Source organism: Canis lupus, chromosome 34 (genome assembly GCF_011100685.1).
Source record: "Canis lupus familiaris isolate Mischka breed German Shepherd chromosome 34, alternate assembly UU_Cfam_GSD_1.0, whole genome shotgun sequence".
NCBI classification, from domain to species: Eukaryota; Metazoa; Chordata; class Mammalia; order Carnivora; family Canidae; genus Canis; species Canis lupus.
In genome coordinates, this window is record NC_049255.1 from 2,378,248 (window position 1) to 2,402,106 (window position 23,859).

The 23,859-nt window shown below is 35.1% G+C and overlaps 1 long non-coding RNA gene across 3 annotated transcripts in view; it reads right to left on the reverse strand.

The window, feature by feature from the left end:
- Nucleotides 1-969: 969 nt before the first annotated feature.
- The window catches only part of LOC102154585, a 74,164-nt gene continuing 51,274 nt past the window's right edge, over nt 970-23,859 (reverse strand). For all 3 annotated transcript variants that reach the window (XR_005383637.1, XR_005383638.1, XR_005383639.1), the window contains 2 exons: nt 2,663-6,189; nt 970-2,223 (listed from right to left, as the gene is read on the reverse strand). This is a non-coding gene — a long non-coding RNA (uncharacterized LOC102154585). The remainder of the gene's footprint in view (nt 2,224-2,662; nt 6,190-23,859) is intronic.

The window sequence follows — 23,859 nt, forward strand, 5'->3', positions numbered from 1 at the left end:
CCTTTCTGATGGCTGAATATTACACACACACACACACACATACACACACATCTTCTTTATCCATTCATCTGTTGAAGGACTTCTCAGCTCTTCCCACTGTTTGGCTATTGCGGACATTGCTGCTATGAACATTGGGGTGCAGATACCCCTTTCAGATCACTACATTTGTATCTCTAGGGTATATATCTAGTAGTGCAATTGCTGGGTGGCCAGGTATCTATTTTTAACTTCTTGAGGAACCTCCACACTGTTTGTATTCAAAGGCTGCACCAGCTTGTATTCCCACCAACAGTGCAAGAGGGTTCCCCTTTCTCTACATCCTCACCAACATTTGTTGTTTCCTTTATTATTAATTTTCACCATTCTCACTGGTGTGAGGTGGTATCTCATTGTGGTTTTGATTTGTATTTCCCTGATGACAAGTGATGCAGAGCATTTTCTCATGTGTTTGTTGGCCATGTATAGGTTTTCTTTGGAGAAATGTCTGTTCATGTTTTGTTATTAAGTTCAGTGTTCACAACTATGAATAAAACAAACTTAGCCAATGCAACCCTAGTTAAAATGTAAGTCTTATATATCCCTAATATTTACTACTATTTTAAATATAAATCAATATCAATCAATTAAAAGACAACTCTCAAGATGAATAAGGGCATTGCTTCAAAGCTGTTAAAATGCTCCTCTGAAAGCATGCCCTTTCTTTCCAAAAAATTTTGCTGTATCATATGTTTTCTTGAAACATTAAAGCACAAATAGTAGAAAGAATAAAATCAGTCATTATTTGGTGGACTTATTTTACCCAATTAATATTTCTTAGGAAAAGTTAAGTATTAAAAGATATCTTATGATATTGAAAACAAAGATTTTGAACTCAATTTTTCTGCTCTTGTTTTATAGTTCAAGCTTTAAGTTAGAAATAATGAAACTATAACATTCTGAAATATTTGACTTGTTATTCACTATGTAAGATCAAATCTGGACACTTCCTCTGACTTTACATCTCACAACAGTCCTGATTGGAATAACCTGCAAGCTTGCAGTTCTCAAAGAAGTTATTGATTGACTTCACTGAGAGACCAAGAGACCACTGTTCTCCAATACTTTTTAAGCACAAACTAGTTACTTTCTCATACATAGAACCTAAGTCTGAAATAAAAGCAACAGGAAATTTTCCAGATTATTGGTTTATTCAATAACTTTTAAAACCATTTTTTTAAATCATTGTTGTCTAAAAGTTAGAAATTGAAAAATTAATACAAGGGGTTATTTACACAGAATTTATACTCAAACTGGTTAGCATATCTCCTAAGAATTATAATTATTTATAAGAAAATATAAAACAGTTTAAGGAAAACAGCTTGTGTGAAAATAAATACCAATGTATACTCTGGCACACTAATTACTCTTTGGAGAGAAGGGTAGGATTTTAAATATATTTTTTAATTTTGGTCAGTTCCTCCAGGGTTAGATGACTGACTGTGTCTGATGTTACCTGGCAACAGTGAATTAATATTTTTCAAATATCTCATGCTAAAGATCTCCAGGAGTTATACAAGGTCAGTGAGTCAATACGGTTTCCTTTTCAATTCTAAACCATTAGGAAGTAAGTTAGATGTCTGGTATATTTATTGCCAACTATTTTAAAATAGACTGTGATAAGTGTAAGGAATTCCTTGTGGATGTTGGTGGTGTATGATTTCTTCGAGAGAGGAAGAAAGGCTGAAACCAATAGGATCATTAGCTCATCCATTGGAAGGATTAAAAAGAAATAGGGACAGTTAGAACTAGAAAAGAAAGAAAGGGATGAATGGATCCCTCGCTGCTCTACAAATACTTCTTAGCTTTATGGTAATTTATTAAGTACAAGAGATAAACATTATAAGAACCTCTATTTTTTTTCATGTCTTAAATGTCGGCACACCCATTTCCTCAAAATTTAACTATCACTCTGATAACAATCCCTTTAACCTGGTTAATTTCTCCCAAGACCTTGTGTTTCCATCAAAGGCAGGAGACCTTGTCAGTTCATGTGGGTTGTTTACTACAGCAGTAGGCAATTTGACATACAGCAACAACAACAGAAGTTTCAGTAACACATTTTATGAAAAAATTAACTACACTATAAAATCCAGGCTCTAATCCTATCATTTCAAGTTGAAGTGGATCATTATGAAATCAAACAGATTTGAACTTTGCTTGTATCTGAAGAACAATTCCAGTTAGCTGCAATAAAAAAGAAAGTATGTTTGAATTAATGGGAGAAATCATTCCAACCCAGCAAAAGAAATATTAATAATCCCACTTAGCCTCTAAGTGTATAAATGTTCTCCCACTAAAAGACATTTAAAAAGCAATGTACATTTAAAGGAGGACACAGAATTGCACCAAAGTAGTACCTGTACTGCCCAGATATGCACAATAATGTTCTTTTAATAAATAAATTAGAAGAAAACAAGCAATAAAATATATTTTATTAATGCTGTTCAGTTGGAGAAATAAAAGAGATTTGCAGGAGAAATGAAAATCTTCCTTAGCATATCAGCCAAGGTAAACTCGATGACCAGTCCATTGAGTACCATTAAGGCAGAATGACCTCTCCCATTGACTCTGCTCTGAAGCAAGAGCAGCAGGACACTGAACAAGAAGGAGAGTTTATATGTACCTGGCTGCTGGCAGGTCGACAGTTTAGGGTGGAACTGCCATACACTCCTCCTCTTGGAAATTAAAGGCAGCGACCCTTGGGAGAATGAGTAAGGTCTACACCTTCATTCCATTAGAAATTCAAAATATAACACTGACTTGGGGACCAGAGAAAGAATAAGTGTCAGTGAGATTGTAACAAATGGAAATATTCAATCTATAACTAAAGAAATGTAACCTTACTGCTTCCAGGTTATGCATTCTCCATGTGATTCCACGTGGCACCAGAAAATCATCACAGACGAGAGAATAATTTATAACAGTCATTCACTCTCAGTGGCCTCAGTGTGATTGGTCTGCATGTAATGTTGGCAAAGTATGTATTTAAAACAGCAAGGATAGATATTTAAACACACATACATTTCTTTCCTAAGCATCTAACATCTGTTTGTTTGTGGCCCAAATCCATTTTAAATAGATAAATGAAGAAAATTAAAGTTGTCCAAGGGGTCACAATAAGTATCACAATAAGTTTATATTCTAAACATGTATTTCAGAATTTAAAAATGCACACATAAAACAGAACTCTAACCAGAGAAACATAATACACTCTTTGAGACGGAGGTAAAAGGATATTCGTAGGAGACATTTGGCTATTTATATGGCAGTACTTGCTGAATTGACCATTTGTGTAATTATCTTACATTCCAAAGTGACATAAACACACTGCCCCTTCCCTCAAAGGACAAGGGTATGGCCTTTATGCACAGCCTTGTATATATCTAAGTTATATAAATAGATTTAAATTATATCATCTGCCCTGGACCTTATATAATTTCAAAAAAATCAGGCATTTATTAGATTCCCTCTATTTTACTCCCAAAGCCAATAATTAAAAACTATGACCTTGGAAATCCTCAATAAATATGTATTAAATGAATAAAAGGGGAAAAAAGGACTTCAGTCAAGTACTGTAACCCAAATCATACAGTGAAATGTTTTTGAATCCCATGAAGGGTTTATAATAGGAATTCATCATCGAATCACATTATTAAGCACCCAGGTGTGCAAGGCAGTGTGTCGGGTGCTAAGTGGAGCATAATGAAATCAGTGTGAAATCAGTTCAGTGCTGTCCTGAAAAGAAAAATTATAATTTTAAGTAACATTTGCAGAAGTAAAAGTCTTACAGTCCACCAGGCATATTCCTTAGAGAAGTAACACATGTACTGTTGGGAACATAAAGGTTTGCAACTTCCAACTAGATGCTTCTAAAACATATACACTTCTAGATGTGTACCCAGGGAGAACTTGATTTTATAAGAGTGCTCAGGTTGAACATAAAGCCAATCTTCGATTGTCTGTGGATAGTGCTGCTTTTATTTCCTTATTTAAAGCTCAATCAGAAAGGGTGGCAGAAATGCTTATTTAATTTTATTTGCACATGCTTCTGTCCACTCAGGTAGCGTCTTATAGCTACAGGGTAATGGCAACAGAAATGGTGCTGTGTGACTTTTGAGGATGGGTCTAAAGTTTGGCATAGCTTCTGTCTGGTTTTCCTAGAATATGCACACCTGTATCCAAGTCACCAGATTGTGAAGAAGCCAAAGCCTACAGGGAGATGCTCACATGGAGAGGCGCATGCAAAGAAGTGCTATACCCCAGCTTCCAGCCATGAGTGACCAAACTGTCCCACTTCAACACTGAACTGCCCGCCACCCAGTAAGTGGCTCTTCTATCCCCAGTAGAGCCATCCCAGCTAATGCTGTGCAGAGCAAAGATAAGCCATCCCTTCCGAGCCCTGGACAAGTGGAAGATTCAGAAGCAAAATTAATAACTATTTTTAAGAAGAAACTGCTGGAACTGACCGTCTATGTTAACTACTGCTGGTTTGCTAGGCATCAGACAGTATCTGGGCTACCGAGTTTTATAGACATAAAATTTGGGTCCTTGTGTATGTATGTACACATATATGTGTGGATTTTTTTCCTTTGTTGAGGGTTACAAGAGTTGCTGTTCAGTATCACATGCAGAACAAAGAACAGTTCTTTTTTTAAGGAGGGAGATAGATACATAATTAGAATGTGGGAAAGCTTCTCTGAATTCCCATTATGATTTCAAATCCCAACGTCTTTCATTCTACTTTTAACACAGAGTTCATTGCTATCTTTGAAATGTTTGATATTCCAAGAATACATGCAGATCAAAATTTGAATTTTGTATAAAATTTAAACAGCTCATATAGAGGAGGGGTGAAATAAATTGGCTCAGGCTGAACCATAGTTTTAATTATTCCATAAACCAGCTGGGCAAAATTGCAGATGAGTTAATTTTACCAAATCTCCCTCCATTCATCCATAAGTGGGCATAATGACTAAATGAAGCCATATACCAGAGACATAAATCCAACTTGTTAAATGGTGACCACTATTAGGTTGAGGGGATTATCCACTATTCTACATTATTTGCATGCTTTAGCTCCTATATTAATGTAATACATTGGAAAATTAAAACTGAGCCAAGAATACATGAGTCTCATACGGGTGAGAGAGGAGAAAGCATGTTTTATTTAATGTAAAAGGTGTCATCCATCAGCCCATATTTAATTCAATGGATAGATAGGAACAGCCAGCTGACCACACGATTGCTATAGATCATGATCTGTTGTTTCTTCCCCAATTTGGAAACTTCCTCCTCAGCCTTTACTCAAATCTCAAGTGGGATCCTCAAGACACTTAAATGCCACCACTACTTAGTTGAGGAAAATTTATTCTTAGAAACTCCTCCATGAATATAAATCAATGAAAGCAAAGATTTATATAAGCATAGACTTGGGGGCAGGGAGAATGACATCATTTGTCTTCTCAGAAATGAATTCCTACTGTATCAATTAAAAAGCATTCATGTGTCTTAAAACAAAACAATGGCTTACTATTTTTCAGAAGAAAATATCACACAGTGTCACTAAGAAAAAGTAAAGGATTAACTTAATGTCCAATAAAACAAGAGTTTCCTTCTAAACTTGAGATTTTATCCTCACTTTTAAGAAGTGTTAGATCTGTAGAGGATAAAGACTAGATGGATTTAATTAAAACAAAGAAGAAAACCAAATGCATTATCGTTGTATCTACAGTAGTCTGTATCCCCCGGGCATTTTGACTTGTATTCCACTTTATCTTGTTTCCTAATTTCACTTACCTTCTCACAAAAGAAATTAAATAGTTCTATAGACAGTAAGGTCTTAAACTATTCATGATCTTTATTATCATTGAAAACACTTGACTCCTCAACAGGCCAGGGCCTGCATGGACAGCACAGCCTATATATATATATATATACATATATATATATATATATATATGTCACCAGGTCACCACTCTGCTGGACCCTTTCTACCAGGAGGCAGAGTTCCTGAGGCAAAGATGGGAAAGTGCTACTCATTGGTTTCCTCGGAGTGTTTCTTGTTTGATGGCTACTGAATGTTCCTCAGCATCATTGATTGGTTTATGTGAGGGCAGGAATGGTCCAGGGGGAGTATGAGCAGCACCAGGCCTGAGGAGGATAATGAAGAAAAAATGAGGAAAAGGCTATTATTTCCTTGCATTAGTTTGGCGGTCAACACTAATGCCATTTTGCTGTTAGTGACCATGGCTTCCTCTCTTGGAAAACACTAGATCAGAAGATAAAAAAAAAAAAAAAAAAAAGAGACATAGGAGAATTGGCTCTCTTCACTGTTGTTTCTGTTATTAACTTTCTTCTAATCTAATGAATGCTCAGAGTGAAAACGTTAGAAAATACATATTAAAAGTAAAATGAAATAAAAGAACGTGTGGTCCTCCCATACAGAGATCAGTACTGCTCTTCCTTTGAAGCATCTTTTTATTTTATGTTATATGCGAATACATGGTACTAAAATGAAGCAAAACAAAGCACACTTCACATTCTCTCTCTGGTCTAGTCTCTAAGTTCCTCCATACCATAAAGGTCTAGCACCCATATTCCATCTACTGTCATTATTAACTAAATATGTTCTACACATTGTTATCAATAGTTACAATAGTTATATAGTATTTCTTTGAATGAAAACACTTATTTATATTTTTTATGATATTGGTCCTCCATTGTTTGTATTGTGCCCTGGTAGTACTGAAACTTATTTAAAGCTCTGTAGAAAGGCTTGAAAAAATTTTGAGTCCTGCGCTTTGAAGGTGTTGGTCAAGCCCAAATAACTCAATCAGAGCTCAGTGCATTGTCTGTGGCCATGTCCACCTGTTATGCAAAGCTACATAACATTTTTAACATTCACAGTGCTCCAAACAAAAACCGCATGTGATTTTACTCCTGCCTGCATGACACCTACAGACTCTTGACATTTTCCTTTCTCCCTAGCATTGACCTTCTCTCATTTCTCACGGCTTTCAGCAACTACATGTTATTTTTTCCCCATCACATAACATGTCTTCACTTTCTTCTCATGATTTCATTCTGATGAGAAAATACTTCTGATGATTCTCTGCAGAATGAGCTTTTCTACCCAACATGCACCAAATAATGCAGATTGGATGATGTGATGATCTCTCTCAGATCAAATTTGAATGAAATAAATCCTCTTTTTATAACAGGCTGTGAGAATTGGCAGGTGAATGGTGTTGGTTACCTAAACAACACTTCTGCTCTGTATTCTTTATAGTCATGTTCCTTTCAAGATTTAATCTCTGGATATTAACACAAGCTGGCTAGGGTTAGATATTGGAGAATCTCCCCATGGCAAGACCTACCACCAAAACATAATTTTTCCAGGTATGATGATTATGTAAGACCCAAGTATATTCCTTTTCTAATGGGTTTGTTTTTATGTGGTCCTAAATAACTGTACATTAAATACACTCAGCTTAAAACAGACATTATTGTGACTGTTTGCTGTTATAAATGCCTCAGTTAGTGATTCTCTTTGTAAATGACACAATTTAGTGCCTTCTGCCCAAACATATCTGAAAAAGAAAACAAGTCCATCTATTTATTGATGAATTTCCCCAATGATATTATTAAAAGCACTGGTTTAATTCAATTTTCCTGTTGTGATGCAACTAGTTTTGCCAAGACAAAAAAGGAAAGCAAGATTTTAGTGCAAATCTGCTCCTAGGTGGCGAATATTCAGAATGAATGCCTTCCCTTTTCTCACCAGCTCAATTTGAAGTTTTCATGTTCTCTCAATTTACCCAGAGATTTTCACAACTTTCCAATTGAAGCTAAATGACAGAATGCATCGATTTGGAACCAGTGTAGATGAGTGGAACCAAGGCATATAAGAAAGGCGGTTGGACTTGCTTTGCTCTCCCTAAATCCCCCCCAAAAGAGCAAGTGTTCTGACACCTTTTCTTTTTTTTTAATGCAGAAGCAGACTTGAATGCCAAAGCCGTACTAGTTCTTGTTCGCACATGGGTTGCCAGGTTACATACATCATCCCATCTGATTATTGGGGCAACTCATTAGAATGTGAGCTATACAAGGATGAGGCATTCAGATTTGGGCTGATTGAATGAACTTCAGGAGCAGGACAGGGAAGGTTTCATTAGTAGAGTGGAGAAGAGCAATAAGATTCAATTTACCACTAAGGACTGCCTTCTCTTTGAAATTGCTTAATTCCTTCATCCCTAGTTATCTCATCAGGAAAGTTATTATTAGTGAAAATAAATAGGATAACATTTATGAAGTGCTGAACACACAAGCCTACAATCTATTGAGTACACAGTATATGTATAGTTGTTATTTCATTATCGTTTCTAATTATTAAAGATGTTGTCATATATGACAGGACCTAAGCAATGTAGGTTAAATTGTACCAGGCACAGAATATGATTGACTATCCTGGGAAATTTAGAAATTGGGGATACCTGCATGTGTTATTTGGGAAGAAAATCTTTGGGATGTTTCAGGAAATTTAAAATGGACCCATGATCATAAGAAAAGATTTTTCTTGTGGTCACTGGAAGTAATGAAATTGTTGTCTCTTAGGGTCAAAGAATAGGTGTCTTTTCCCAAAAAATAACTGCAAGGGGAATTGTCATTAGAAATAGTAAGTCATTTTCCAGTCGAAAAAATAGATTATTTTCAACTGAATAGAAAAATATACATACTGGTACTTTACGACTCTGGAGCTCTACCAGTACTTTGCAACTCTGGAGCACTACACCAGTAAATTATATTTATTTATAAATTACAGAAGCTCAAAGCAAACTAAAAATCTGACACAGGAGCAGAATAAGCTATAAACCACAGAGGAGACACCAACAGAGAATTCCAAGACCAAACGAGTGAGGCCACTAGGCCTTTTTCAAAAACTCGTAGGAGTGTTGGATGGGTTTAGAAGGGGATTCTGAGCTGACTGGAGAGATTTTCCTGAACAACAGACACCATGAAACCTCAACAGACACACGGCAGAAGTGGTTTTGAAGCAGGAGAACATTGTCAAGGAAAGGAAAAGATGACTCTGGTTACCGTGGAGCCATAGGAGGTGAGAGTGTGAGGCAGCTCATGAACAGAGCTGCAGGAAAGACTCCTGCAGGGAACAATGTGTGCAGTGCCTCAAGGGAGTAGAGCATATGCCGCTAATTTAGCAAAGTTGAATTATACAAGGTCCTCCAATAGAATGGAGCTTACTATCTGGGTAAGAGAAGAGTTGTATACTTGTTTCAACCACAGATGAATTCATTCATTAAACCGATATCTACGACTTGCATCCCAAAGGTGTTGGAATGGAACAGAAGCAAAAACATGACCTTCTTAGTGCTTCCCTGCCAGTGCGGAAAGACAATGATAATTAAATAAGCAAATTCATACATAATGTGCCAGGTGGTTTCTGTGCCAGTATGAAAAATAAAGCAGAGTAAAGAGATGGATTTGGAGAGAATTATTAGAGATGTTCATCCTGCTAAAATAATTTTAAGCAGACACAGGAATGAAATGAGTTAGCTTGGAAGGAAAGGCTAGATCCAAGCACTTCTGATGAATCGTAAACTGAAGATACAAAGGTTACCAGGTCTTGCTTGGACAGTGGTAACATGCTGTAGCTTGTGTCTCTACTACTTATTTCATTTGTATTTAACCCTATATTACATACAAGTTATACACAATCTTACACCCAAATTTTTCATCTTAGTACGTTATTATTATGATGTTAGTATGTTATTAGATTTTAACTCCATATTTTATTGGTGAGCTTGAAGGTGTGTCTTTCTTAGGACTTAAAACTTTTGCTAAAATAGTTGCTGGCCTTGCAAATGTATTTTTTATATTAGCTATGACCTAAAATAGACATAAAAAATTTGTGTATAGGGCATTCTTAACTAGAAATGTCTGATTGTATTAACATTTAGAGTTGAAATTTCCAAGGAATCCTAATAATCTTCTATTTATCACTATGCAGAGACTGTTTCTCAGTAAGATACAAAATGTACCTTATCTGTGTGAGCCACAGGTACTAGCTACCTATTTTTTTTTTTTTTTTTTACCATTTACAACAGGGGAAAATACACTTTGTAGAATGTTATGATAAGCTAAGAATCAGATGAAACATTAAATAAACAACAAATTTATCCATAGCAAGCTTTTGTTCCTCTAAATCATAAGGAGTCTATTCCAGTAGTATACACATACAAATTCAATGACAACACTAAAAACCATTTCAGAAAAAAATTGTGATGCTATTCAAAGGATAGAACGTTCTGCCAGAATGTGGTTTTAATTTATAGCATCAGATAATCTTTTTTCTCTGTAATACACCCAGAGCTCTCCTTGGAGCAGAAACTTCATTTGACAGACATTAGAACGACTAAATTACTTTCATCGTGTAAATTCAGTGTATGCTTTGAATTCTATTATTTCATACCATGTAAATATAAAATGAGCATCTTATTTTTACCTTTAAACTGGAAAAAAATTTTCCAAAAAGCTTTAGTATAGACACAGTTGTGTCTGTCTATAAAATAAAAATATACTTTGTAAAATTGAAATTCGAGGGTAAAATAAAGAGAGCAACTCTTCGAACATGCCAGGAATATCTTGATCTCAAAGAGGAAGGCAGCCCTGGTTCGCTATTGGCTCCTTTTGCCTTATTTCTGGTTCTCCCTGAGGAATGCGCTGCAGTTACAGAAAAGGCCAACAGAGGACAAGAGCCAAAGAGGATGAACCCACACCAGGTATTTTTCATTTGACCCTCATATCTTTAATTGATATTTTTAGAAGTCTTTAAGAGAAGTCTTAATTACATAGTTTTTTTTTCCTAACAAAAAAGCATAAATTACACCTATTAAAGGAGTTTTAAAGAAAATAATTGTTTAGTTTCAGTGGTAAAACTTAAATAGACATGCACCAAGCAAAAATATTCTCCAGTACTTCTTCCACACCTTCTGAACAAAATCTCAAAATGTACTTTAACAACAACAGCAAAAAACTAGTACCTGGAGTTGATACTATTGGAAGCCTATTCCTACTGAAAGCTTCAAAAAGAATGTGGAAGAAATATTTATGGAACACTGCACCTCTCAAAAGTAAAATATACTTTCTTTTCATATCTGTAGGATTTGTCTTTGTGAATAAATTAAGAATTTTAAAAATAACATGATCGAAATAGTATGTTCTCCGAACAAAATCCTCAAAGATATTTTTTAAAAACCTCAACTACTGGAAATTCAAAACACACTCCTAAATAATACATTGTTCTGTGGATATCTAACAAAGATGGGAATATACTACAATTTGAATGGAAGTTCAAATACAGTATATAGAAAGTTGTTGAATTTAGCTAAAACCATGTTTATTAGGAAATTAATCACTTTAAATACTTACATTATTTGAAGGGCTAAAATAAGTGACCTATGGTGCTATCTTAAGAACGAGGAAAGGGGAGAAAAATAAATCCAAATTAAGTAGAAAAAAGAAAATAATAATAACAAGGTCAATAAAATATAGTACAAAAAATAGAGAAAATTAAAAAGACAAAACAGATTCCTTAAAAAGACCAACAAAATCTATTTTAAAAAGACCTAGCTAGACTAATTAAAAAGAAATAAATAGAGAATAAATTGTAAATATTAGAAATGAAAGTGGGGGTGGATATTACTATAGATCGTATAAACAAGGAAAGGATAATTGTAAACAACTTTGATAACAAAGTAGACAACAAATGATAACAAATTGGAGAAGCTGGATGAAATGTACAAGCATGTTAAAAACACAGCTTGCCAAAGCAGAAGATGGAACAGAAAATCAAAATGGCCTTACATTAAAAAAATACTAATTACATTTGTTTTTAAAAGAATCTTCCTATAAATGAAACTCTAAGCACACAGAATTTTAATTGAGTTCTGTCAACTACTTAAGTAAGAAATAAGACCAATTTATACAAACTTGTTAGAAAAGAAAGAAAACTTTGCCAGTTCATTATATGAAGCCAAAATATGTCTAATACTAGAGGTTCCAAAAAATAAAAAAAATTATAGGATAATTATCAACCAACGTCCTTTATGAATATTTATGGAAAATACCTAACACAATATTAATATATCAAAAAGAGTGATGATTAAGAGGGAGAATAAATCATGGCCTAGTAAGCTATTCCCAAGAATTCAAAGTTGTTTTCACTTTCAAAAGTCAATTCCCACCACAGGGCATGGCCAAACACTGCATGAACTCTGTCTACCTGGATGACCTAACAGTATGCTGACTTCTAAATTGTATATCCCTTATGACTTTCTACTTTACTCAATTCAGTGCCTAAGTTATAGTTACTTCCTAGAATTTTTCATCATCTAAAACTACCTTGGATCTGAAATTTTTAAGACCACCATCTAATTAATTAACTGATTTTCCAAATATATCATTCCTATTCTTTTTTCAGTCTCTAACTTAGATTCCAAAGCTGCCATTTCAGGCGCTCCATTCAGGATAACTGAAATATCATTCATCTGCCTCATGAATGTTTTCTGGCTATAGTTCCATTCTAGGAAATCTAGTAATCCAGTCAATGCTTGAAACTAATCAGTTTTATGCAATATGGAAAAAAATTATACAATCACAGATGTGTGGTAAAACCTAAATTCTATCCTAAGCAGGACCTTCACCACAAATAAACAGAACTTACAAGCAAGTAAAACCCTTGGCATTCTACTTCAAAGAAAATATAAATCACTAGACTGTAATCTCCTCAACTTTCCATCATCAAATATAAAACAATTGAAATACGTCAGCCCCATCATTTCTTTCTGACTCTATATGACAATGGAATGAGATTCCATCCACCTACCACAAAAAGCCAACTCTACCATATGCTATGGTATGCTGATTTCCATATCCTGAATTCCCAGGAAACTCTTTTTTTCCCATAATCTGATTTCATACCAGTTTGCCCTAGTATCTCATGTCTCTTGTTAAAACAATATCTCCATGAATCCCACACACTTCTCTAGGTACTTGTATTTCCAACCTTCATTAATAGTTGTCTATAATAGATGCTGTCTCCACTTTGCCATTATCAAATGTATTTCACTCCTTTCACTTCTCATTTTGATAAAGTAGCTCTAAGTATAAACATAGATATCATCATCATGAACCCAGTGGACAGTGTTTAAAACTCATCATCATACATTGGTTTGCCAAATGTGTCCATTTTCTTTGTATTGAAGTTGACTACCTTCTTTCTTTATTGTTAGTGTTTATTGAACTAGCTTCTTTACTTTCCTTTTGAAACTGTAGTCATGATTTCTTTTTCATTTAACAGTGAAACTTGGCTTTCATCAGATATTTATCATGGGCTATTTTACCTCTCTCAACATTCTTTACTTGGCACTTCATAATAATCCATATGAATCCTATTTCCAATCTCTCCAAATATAGCCTCCATATTATTAGCCCCATCTTAACCCACTCATATATCCACCTCCTACCCCCAATTTTCATATAGATGCCTCAAATATCAATACATCCCAAATCAACCTAATATTCTTTACCCACTATAATGTATTTTTGTTCTATTACTTGAGAAAATTTAAAAAGAAGCACAAATAGTATAGATTAAGACTCATCAGAAGTCTTATAGAGTATGAGTAAATGAGTAGCCTTTGAGATGTAAGCAAGCTCATAAGGAGTTACAGATGGTGAGTAAGCAAGTAAATATCTCAGAAGACATTGGCTGAATCTATAAGATATGTTAGGTTTTAACAGTAAGTTAGCAATCTGTAAGACCTGTTGAAGATGTATATGATAAATGGGATATATAATTTAAAAAAACAGATGAGACAAAAGTGTTACTTATAAACAGAACAAATGGAAAGATCAAATTATAAATTCTGGATCATGCCACTTCCAGAGAAACTGCTATCTTCTCCACATCAGCCATCATTTGGGGACACTGCTTATCATCCTTTTCTGGCCCTATGTCCTAAAAAAACTAAGATGATATTTAGAGCTATTCACAGGCTCATTGGAAAGTGACAACTGGTAAACATACTTGACCAATACAGCATGGGTTGACTCCAGGTTCAACTTGACTGCTAAACCACCTTCTTTAACCTCAATTCTGCCCCTAATGATCACACTGTCAGTGGCGGAAACCGGTGCATCTGAAGGAGATAGAACCTATAAGCATTGCATAACACAGGATGCGGGTAGCATGTTCTTTCTATCCTTTTGCACCTCATTCTAAGGTTGCTAACTCACCCCATCTCTTCCTCCTTGCTTTGCTTTATGCGTTAAAAATGAATTAAGTGAAGCACATAATGTTAGCAACTTAATCTAGTCTGTGAACATTTCCAAAATAGCCTGTTTAATAGTACACTTGGGAAGCTACTGAGACAATTTTCCATACAGCACTCCCTACCTCAATTCCCTCTATTATATTTTCTATCTCTCTAAATGGCACCAACATTTATATAAACAACTCTTCTTTTAGAAGTATTTCTAACAATGGATGTTATCGTTGCAGTCTAGGATTTGTCATACTTCCATTCCTCAACCCCTGCCTGACATTTTTGAGTTGAGTTACCTTTTAATTCACACAGCCTTTAATTTGTTGGAAATTAGTTGAAAAATATTTGTCTACTAAAGTACACTATACATTCTGTGAAGCAGAGGCCATGTCTTCATTTCCAACATTGCTTTACTAACATCCATCAGAGTGCTTGGTACTGATAAATGCTGTCTATATTCTCCTTTGCTACAGAAATGCTGACTAGTCTTCCACATAGTAGGAATTTATAATGTGTGCAGAGCTGCCTGGACCAGAAATAGTTTCTAAAGGGGATCTGGGGTAGAGTGCCATTTTTGCCTTGAAAGGAACGCATTGCCACTGTGACAGGACACATTGATAATAGTAATAGAGGTTGAAGTACAGGTTATCTTTTGTTAAAAAAGAAGTCACTTCATGCTGGGAAACTCGACATGCAAATGAATGTAACAATTTCATTGAAAGTTCAACCTTAATCTATTTTGAATGTTAACCCAGATGGCTAAGGGATATTTTTTTAAATCTTCCCTTTTTTGTCTCCACGATTAGAAGCAGCTCTGAAATTATTAACAATTGATATTCCCTACTTCAGTTTTCCCATTATAGAAGCGATTAAAATATTCAAGTAAATTAGTATTTCTAATTAAGAATTAGAAAAATCAACTATGTGAGGAAGCTTTGGTGGGATCATCATGTCTTTTTACACTTTGAATTTTAAAACAATTCTTTCCACACACCCCTATAGAGAAATCTATTTATACATTGGAAACCTTGTGCCAAAATAATAATTTGAGGCAAATACTTGTATTTTCCAATGTTCCATAGGAAACTGACTATTTAAAAAATTAGACAAAATGTTAGTAATTAACTGAATGATAATGACTCTTACTAAAAATAAGAAGTGTTATTTCTTGTGTGTGTCCACATATGTATTTAATTTTGAGTTAATTTAACCACAAACCATAAAATGTGAATTCATTATGATGTGTTAATGTGTCTGAATCTTTCAGCTACCTTAAATGAGGTAAAATCTTAATTCCTTTCTTACATTTTTTTCCCAGAGAAATATGACTTTATGACTCATTTTGTTCCTCAAATGAGAGTTTTCACAAATATAATTCCTTGGCACCCCTCTTTTTTCTTTTTCATGTTTCCAGTGATCATATCTATTTCAAAATCTTCAGCTGAGAGTCAACTAACTTTCTACTGAGTTCCACTTTTATGTTTCCATATGACTGCTCCCATCGCAATTCCTACACAACAACAAAACCCCAAGTTCAAGGCAACCACAATTGATCTTACATTGTTACACTATGTTAGAGTAGTATTCCTGATTCACAGTTCTGACTGTTCTATCACTCCGCTCAGAAGTCACATATTGCTTATCATTTCTTATTAAAGAAAGTTTCTTATTTTCAAGGAAGTCCACAAGTCATTCCTAAAAATCTCTTATTTACCCTTACCTCCACTTTTCACTACACGCCTTTAAGAATTCTACCTTCTAGCCAGAAAGCAGATGTGCCTTCTTCATGGGAACATAGAACAGTTTTCCATAGATCTGTGGCTTGAATCACCCACTCCATATGTTTGAAATGACTTTCTAAATGCACCTAAAATTGTGATATTTTATCCAAAGTTTAGCATCAAATTAAATGCACTTTTCTTTACCCTGAATGTACCAGAAAGGAGATAGAACTTCCTCTAAGCACCCACAAACCCTGTGTGCTTCATTTAGACTTCTGACCACATCCTGCCTTGTTAGCTGGTTCTTCCTTCTTTCACTGCCTTTGCTACTTTATAAAGTACAGAGACTAGGGACATTATCTTATTCATATATAAATTCTTCACAGAACCTAAAGCTGTGATAAGTAGCCGAACATCTTGCAAGCACTCAAATATTTATTTGTTGAATAAATGAATAATGCAGCATGTACATAAAAAGTGAAAGAAACAACATCAAGACTGCTTCACAAATGCATTAACCATCAAAGAGTTGAAGATGCCAGTAATCATACACTCTGGAAAACATTAGTTCCCTATAGTTTCTTGAAGTTTACTGAGATAACTTCATTATTTTTAAAAACTGTTTCTAGTTCATATCATTTAAAAGCAATAACATATTTAAATATGAAATACATATACATAATTAAAAATCCAAAAGATACAAAATAAAGTGGGCCCTAACATAGTTTCTCAAAGCCTTTCTCCAGTCCCACATGCCATTCCAAAGGGGTGACCAATATTACCAATTTCATGTATTTTTCCAAAGATAATCTATGTCTATACAAGTTTAGCTCTGTGCATTCTTTTGCCCTTTTATAAGAGTAACATAGTTATACACGACGTCCTGCATCCGATTTTTCCCCTAAAGAATCATTTTGGAGATATATTTAATATACATACTATCTTCATTGTTTATAATGTTCTTTAGTGATTATACCATAATCTATCACTACTGATTAGATATTTATTAATAAACATGCAGAGTTTTTTCCATTCTGCTGCTATTACAAAAACTTACTATAATGAATTATTTTTGTACATATTCATAGTAAAACTGTAAAATAAATTCCTTGAATAGGAATTACTGACCAAATTGTTTATTAATATTATTTATATATATCACCAAATTTTTGTGCATAGATGCTGTATTATATATTGCTATATATCAAAATACCAAGTGCAAAATAATGGGCTTAAAGAAGATGAATTTATTTTCTCACAGTTTCCATGGGACTAAAGTCCAGTCACAGCTTAGCTGAGTTATCTGTAAGATCTCAATCAAGCTGTCAGCTGGGCTAGGATCTCATCTGAATTCTCAACTGGGGAAGAATCCTTGTCCAAGATCATTCAAGTTACTGGCAGAATTCATTATCTTGCACTTTAAGATAGAGGGTCTCAGGGTTTTGTAGACTGTTGGCTGAAAGCAAACCTCAGATCCCAGAGGTCAACCCCAGTTCTATATATCATGCGGTTCCCTCACATAGCCATTTGTACCATCAAAACCAGCAAGCCAAGAATCTCTCTGCAAGCTTGGCATTACATCTTTAATAATGCAATCACATACATGAAACCCTGTACATCCCAGGGTTGTCCTCTCAGGCTCTGCTAGCCACCAATGACATACCTCTTTAGAATTATATCAAATATGTGAGAGTGCCAGTTACTATCCACACCCTCACCAAAAGTATTATCAATGTTTCTCATTGCTGCCAGTCTAATAGCTAAAATCAAATGCTATCTCACTGTGGTTTCAATTGACATTTCTCTTATGCCCCTTGAATTAAAGCATCTTTTCACATATATAAATGAAATAAACATTTCTCTCTTTGCGGACTGTCTGTTCTTAGAAGCCCACTTTTCTAATGCTGTTTGGTTTCCTTCTAGTTCTTTTTGTATTAATCTGTAGGAATCATCTACATGGTTTAAAAAGCCATTTATGTCTAATAATGTTGCAACATTTATCCTTATTTGATCATTTATTGCTAGATTTTGAAGATTTTTTTTCCTATGCAGAGATTTTTTTCCCTTCATTTTAATAGACTAATGAAAACTACATAACTTGAGTTTTATTTCATTATAAAGAACTGAATCCAGGTGGATAAAAGACTTATTTTTTTTTAATTAATAAGGAACAAAAAAAAGCACTACAGGGTAAAATTCTTAACTTATAATCTACCAGGAATGAAGTTTATAAACCAGCGCATTTTCCAGAGTTCTGTGCCAAGTAAGGTGGGAAAGTGACCTCGAGTTACATATACAGGTTATACAGCCAGCTGAAGGCAGATCAATTATTAGGACCCTCCAAGAGAAACCCAGACCTGTTTTCCCAGCCAGAACAGTCCTCCCCAGCAGAACCCTCTCACTGCTGGTGGAAGCCTTTCCAGCCCTCCTGTTGTTGCCCAGAGGTAAGAAGTCTGGACTCCAAAGTCACATCCTCAACAGCATCATCTTTCTTGTCTAAAATTCCAAAATCCAGCACACCTTCTATCTCATTTTCTTCATTTCTTTTCCTTTGTGTTTTTTATTTCACTAAGATACAAACTGTTTAACTTGTCTTTTGGTCTCCCCAGAAAACAGAAAGTTCCATCATCACAAGGATTTTGTCCACTTCTATCAGTGTTGATTCACCAGAACCATGCACCGTGCCTGACACACAGAGCATAGTATCCACTCAACTCCATTCTCTTTAATAAATAATTGAATGAATGAATAAAAGAGAAACAAAGATAAGATGTGAAAGATTCTAAGTGGAATCCATTCAGATTATCTCAGAATAAATAGGCCTAGGAATGAGCTGCCCAATTAAGCATGATCAAGATTTTTTTAAATGGTGGTAATTAACCATATAACCTTATAATAAATATATCTGCATACAAATATGCATATGTCACACATATATACATTTTTACAAGAACACAGAATGCAAATATCTGATAAGGAACCCAGAGTGAAAGAAGTTACCTCAAGAAAGCAGAAGAAAAAAACTCCTTTGAGTGTTTAATAAATAAAACCTCACAAAAATGTGACTAATAAATCAGTAAATTGAGAGATTAAAATTATGATAAAACAATGAAATGTAAGCAAAAGGAAATTGTTTGCCAAGACAGGTAGTTAATGATTCACATTTAAAATCCATGAAATAGGGATCCCTGGGTGGCGCACAGGTTTGGCGCCTACCTTTGGCCCAGGGCGCGATCCTGGAGACCCAGGATCGAATCCCACATCGGGATCCCGGTGCATGGAGCCTGCTTCTCCCTCTGCCTGTGTCTCTGCCTCTCTCTCTCTCTCTCTCTCTCTGTGACTATCATAAATAAATAAATTAAAAAAAATAAAATTATAAAAAAAAATCCATGAAATACATCAGGAGCAGCAAAGAACAGAATATACAAATTTGAAAGGAACTTGAATCAACATAATATTAAAATTACTCTAAATTCATTTAATAGGTCTCCAAAGGGTTGTCAACAGAGAGGAGGTAATTTCTGTTGAGACTGACAGATATTTAGAACTTGATATATTCCACTAAAGAACATAATTCCTCCGTGAGAAAATATGAATGATCTATTTGCATTGGGCCCTTTTCTCCTTTTCATAGTAGGTTGTTGTCTTACAGAAGCCTTAAACCAAATATCAAAGATTATTTTTTACGCAAATTGTGAGTTATTTTCCTTGGGTATCCAAGGTAATCTTTACTTGGATATACTTTATCTTAATTTAACTCTTTAAATTCATCTTGTAGAAATCAGAATACCTATTATAGAATTCTCAAATAGCCTCCTGATATTGAATTTTTTTTTTGCTACCTAGACACTTTAAGAACTCTTTTTACCTAACTTTTTTTATTCTATGATTTTTAATGTAGCTTCAACCACTGGGAAAGTCATAAGGTGATTTAAAAACATTTAAATCATTTAAAAATACATTTAAAATAAATTTTAAGTGTTTAAAATAAAAATTCAAACAAACCAGGGCCATTCCAAGTTCATGGATAACCAGAGCAATGATGTCTTTGAACCTGTTATTTAATGGAAAAAGTCACCATCCTGGTCAGCCAAGGCTTGGCTTACAAACCTTAGGATGCCAGTACTTTAAGTCCCAATATTTGTTTTTGCTTTTGTTTCCCTTGCCTTTATAGATGTATCTTGGAAGAAGTTGCAAGAACTTGTGGCCAAGTTCAAAAAGGGTGTTGCCTGTGTTTTTCTCCAGGATTTTGATGGATTCTTGTCTCACATTTAGATCTTTCATCCATTTTGAGTTTATCTTTGTGTCTGGTGTAAGAGAATGGTCTAGTTTCATTCTTCTGCACATGGCTGTCCAATTTTCCCAGCACCATTTATTGAAGAGACTGTCCTTTTTCCAGTGGATATACGTACCAGCTTTATCGAGTATTAGTTGACCATAGAATTGAGGGCCCATTTCTGGGTTCTCTATTCTGTTCCATTGATCTATGTGTCTTTTTGTGCCAGTACCACACTGTCTTGATGACCACAGCTTTGTAGTACAACCTGCAATTTGGCATTGTGATGCCCCCAGGCTCTGGTTTTCTTTTTCAATATTCCCCTGGCTATTTAGGGTCTTTCCTGATTCCACACAAATCTTAAGATTATTTGTTCCAACTCTCTGAAGAAAGTCCATGGTATTTTGATAGGGATTGCATTGAATGTGTAAATTGCCCTGGGTAGCATTGACATTTTCATGATATTAATTCTTCCAATCCATGAGCATGGAATATTTTTCCATCTCTTTGTGTCTTCCTCAATTTCTTTCAGAAGTGTTCTGTAGTTTTTAGGGTATAGATCCTTTACCTCTTTGGTTAGGTTTTTTCCTAGGTATCTTATGCTTTTGGGTGCAATTGTAAATGGGATTGACTCCTTAATTTCTCTTTCTTCAGTCTCATTGTTAGTGTATAGAAATGCCACTGATTTCTGGGCATTGATTTTGTATCCTGCCACACTGCCAAATTGCTGTATGAGTTCTAGCGATCTTGGGGTGGAGGCTTTGGGTTTTCTATATACAATATCATGTCATCTGCAAGAGGGAGAGTTTGACTTCTTCTTTGCCAGCTTGAATGCCTTTAATGTCTTTTTGTTGTCTGATTGCTGAGGCTAGGACTTCTAGTACTATGTTGAACAACAGTGGTGAGAGTGGGCATCCCTATCTTGTTCCTGATCTTAGGGGAAAGGCTCTCAGTTTTTCCCTATTGAAGAATCTTCTGCATAGCCAAAGAAACAGTCAACAAAACTAAAAGACAACCTATAGAGTGGGAGAAGATATTTACAAAGGACATATCAGATAAAGAGCTAGTATCCAAGATCTATAAAGAACTTATTAAACTCAACGGCAAAGAAACAAACAATCCAATCATGAAATGGACAAAAGACATGAAGAGAAATCTCACAGAGGAAGACATAGACATGGCCAACATGCACATGGGAAAATGCTCTGCATCACTTGCCATCAGAGAAATACAAATCAAAACCACAATGAGATGCCACCTCACACCAGTGAGAATGGGGAAATTAATAAGACAGAAAACCACAAATGTTGGAGAGGATGTGGAGAAAGGGGAACCCTCTTGCCCTCTTGGTGGGAATGGGAACTGGTGCAGCCACTCTGGAAAACTTTGTGGAGGTTCCTCAAAGAGTTAAAAATAGACCTGCCCTACGACCCAGCAATTGAACTGCTGGGGATTTACCACAAAGATACAGATGCAGTGCAACGCTGGGACACCTACACCCCAATGTTCACAGCAGCATGTCCACAATAGCCAAACTGTGGAAGGAGCCTCGGTGTCCATCGACAGAAGATAAAGAAGATGTGGTCTATGTATACAATGGAATATTCCTCAGCCATTAGAAATAACAAATACCCACCATTTGCTTCGATGTGGATGGAACTGGAGGATATTATGCTGAGTGAAGTAAGTCAATCAAAGAAGGACAAACATTATATGGTCTCATTCATTTGGGGAATATAAAAAATAGTGAAAGGTAATAAAGGGGAAAGGAGAGAAAATGAGTGGGAAATATCAGAGAGGGAGACAAACCATGATTGACTCCTAACTCTGGAAACAAACAAGGCTTAGTGTAAAGGGAGGTGGGCAAGGAGGTTGGGGTGACTGGGTGACAGGCCCTGAGGGGGGCACTTGGTGGGATAAGCACTGGGTGTTATGCTATATGTTGATATATTGAACTCCAATAAATGTATACAATGTATAAAAAAAAAAAAAAAGATATCAGTACCCAACCCCCACCTAACTAGTCTCAGTATCCACTGATGGACAGGAGATAAACATTCCAGGACTTTTTTTAGATGGAAAGAAAAAGTGACAGAGATGCTGCTTATTAAGTAGATGCTCTACTTTAAGAAGAGTAATAAAATCCAAATGTTAACAAGAAACTGCTTAGGATGAGAAGTTACATGATTATAAATACTTGCTGCCCTTCATTTGCCAAAATATATTTAACAATTTACCTGAATTAAAGCAATGATCTTGAAATTTTCTTAGCAAATCTGTTAGAACTTTATTTTATTACCACAGCATTCCCAACACTTAAAACAGGGTCATGAACAAATAAACACTCAATAAATATTTATCAAATGCTATTTATTTGATGGATATATGTAAGACATTTATTTTTAGTTTTCCAACAGGCGTAAGAAAGCTCTCATAAAATAATTCATGATTATTTCTGGTAGTAGGAGTAAGAAAAATTCAATTTTTTTAGGTAGCAGATGGGGATTTTCACATCACAATTTTAATCATCCAAAATGTATCTTTTTCATAACGATTTATGGAATTTACTTTGAATTCCATTCTGCTTGCTAACAGAAAAATGATATATTCAATTCCAGGAAAATTCAGTAAAGTATTTTTTTTACAAACTTATTACAAAGCTGAAGTTTTCTAAATTGAAAAAAATTAATCAATTAATTACATTCTTCATCCTCATCTTCCTCTATAGGCCAGTCCACATTTATCAGACTCTTGGCCACACTCACTGGACTCTGGGGACCATGATTCTGCCTTCAGTTTCACATGTGCACCTGGATCCACGAAGCCATCGCTGCCACATTGTTTACTTGGTTACTCTGTCCTCTGCTGTAGCATGGGACTTGCAGCTTCAGGAACAGGTCTACAATTTGCCTGTTGTTTATACCTTTAAAAGCACTTGTGGACTGTGCCAAAATTATCTGTTCTTCCCTCACTCCACCCCTTTAAAGTTCTGTCTTGAGGAAGGTGAATAACTTTTCAAAAACTTCCATCTGTAGTGAAATCTACTGACACTTCTTCCAATGACAAATGGAGTTTATGCAGAGACCATTATTCAGGGTTCAGTAAGACACAGAAATAATAAAAAGTGAAATTATAGTCTTGCATACTAGGCTATTAAAATTCACAGAGGACACAGTGGTCTTAATGAGAAAGGCATTCTCTCTCTGGAGAGAATGTTTTGATTTTAGAAAACTTGGCTTTGTATTTCGCTACAGGACTTGACACATAAATGCTCTGCCCGAAAGCTCAAGTGTCATATTTTGGATTGTCCAACTTCATTGGAGAAATGACGCTAATGTAGCTATGTATTTATGTATAAGTTACATGCATAAATGTCTATAGTAATCTATTATATACATTGGAGATTTCATGCAAAAATACAAAAGAAGATAAAAAGATAAATAGAAATAAAATTCAAATGTGGATTGTTTCAAGTGCCCTC